The following is a 1821-nucleotide window of genomic DNA, read 5'->3' as shown; positions in this document are numbered from 1 at the left end:
TGCTGTCTTGCTAGTGGCTGGTGCTTTTGTCTGCTTTCTAGACGTTGTTTTTGTTTGAAAACTACTTGGTAATCTCAACATGTATTCTAGATTCAAGCATATCTTGATGACTAGCGGTCTTTTTATTCTTTTTCGTCCTTTTCTTGCTCTAGGTCTGTGATTTTATTGCATTGCATCGATTTTTCCCCAAGCTTTTTTCATGGCGCTGGCTGCTGTGACTGTGATTGCCGTGCCAGTGTGCCTGACGTTGCTTTTATTTTTACGAAATTCCTCATGATGTCCATCGGTGGTGGTGAATTGCTTTGTTAAACGTTTGTTATTGCCTTTATGCCGATTGAAATTAACATGTGGCATTTATGGGCTACGCTGCTTGTAGACTGCTGGCCATTTCCCCCTGTGAGCTTGTCAAAGCCTGTGGCCTTCAAGTTCTAGGTTGGGAACGTTGTTTTAACCGATAGATGTTCGCTTCTTAGCTCTGGGAAGCTGAGCGCAGGTAGCGAGTTTGATGCTGTCTGTTTTCCACTGCTGCCTTTCAAACAAGTTCCAATGCCTGCAACTACCGATGGCTTGATCAGAAAATTTGTGAATTCGATCACACCACCTATTGGTTTGCCTGTATTTAGTGTCACTAGCAGTTCTAAGCGTTCGCTTCTCTGTAAATCGGTTAATGCTGTTTTACACATCGGTGAGCCGCCGCCGCTTCCGCCAGAAATAGGGCGGTTGTATTATTGTCTGTCGCTGCTTTACTTGCTAGCAAAGTCATTAACTGTGCTTTTTTACCTCCTAGTTCTTCCATTAGCAATTTATTTTGTTTTGTTAGAGCTACAGCGGGTACGGCTTCCAGGAATTTTGCTACCGCGCATTCCTTTCTAACTTCCGCCTCTGAGAAAACTTTGGCTGTTTCTTCACTGCAGGGAAATGCACTGATTTGTAACACTACCGATACCAAGGCTGCAGGCAGAACCATCGGATATGTTGAGCACACTCTTTCGTCCTGTCTGGTGTTATATGCGTGAATTGTACTAAACAGAAAAATCGAGAGATATTGGATTGTATGTTGCACCGTCAGTTTTAAAACCTGTTTCTTTTAGAGAAGTTAGTAGGCAGTGGTCGTAAAGTGAGTTTTTTCAGCGTCAATGTAGCGTTGATCGGCGGCGCACAACTAGGTACTTAGATAAACTGTCTCGCTGTCGACCAAAGTGCTTATTCTGCCTGGCTGAGCAAATTTTATTCCATCTTCGGTTTTTGCTTCATGTATAATGAGTCTCTCCCAGTTGGAATCCAGTCTAGTAAAGCAGAAACCACAACATTTTTGCGCAAACACACCCTACTGAACCTACTTTTTAACATTAGCCGATGCCATAAAAGTATTAGCCACAGTTTGACACCATTGACGTTGTTTTATTGTTCCAGTTTTGAGTAAAATACAGCCTATTATTGACTCTTTCACCTCCTATTTTGTATTATTGTCTTTTTTCGCTGATAAAGCGTGTTTCATCGTTTTATTCTTTTTTTTATTATTTTTAGTTTACTGTATTTATGACCCTTACATAGTGTCTACGTTTGTTATGTACATTAAACTATTTGACCCTCGTTATTTCCTACACCGTCTCCTCGTCTATGATGACTCCCATCACCATATTTGTGTTAACATTGCGCATATTATTCTTCTCTCTGTGCCTTCTTCTATAATGTTCCTCGCACACTTTTTCTCGCTTTACTCAACTAGAGAAATTACTTTGTGCCATCTTTTGCGTGATTCAATTTTTTCTGTTCATTATATATTTTATTATTACTACTACTCTTATTATTGTTGCCGTT

This window comes from Trypanosoma equiperdum, assembly GCF_001457755.1.
Source record: "Trypanosoma equiperdum strain OVI genome assembly, contig: ctg_42, whole genome shotgun sequence".
Taxonomy (NCBI): domain Eukaryota; phylum Euglenozoa; class Kinetoplastea; order Trypanosomatida; family Trypanosomatidae; genus Trypanosoma; species Trypanosoma equiperdum.
This window is presented reverse-complemented; position numbering follows the sequence as displayed.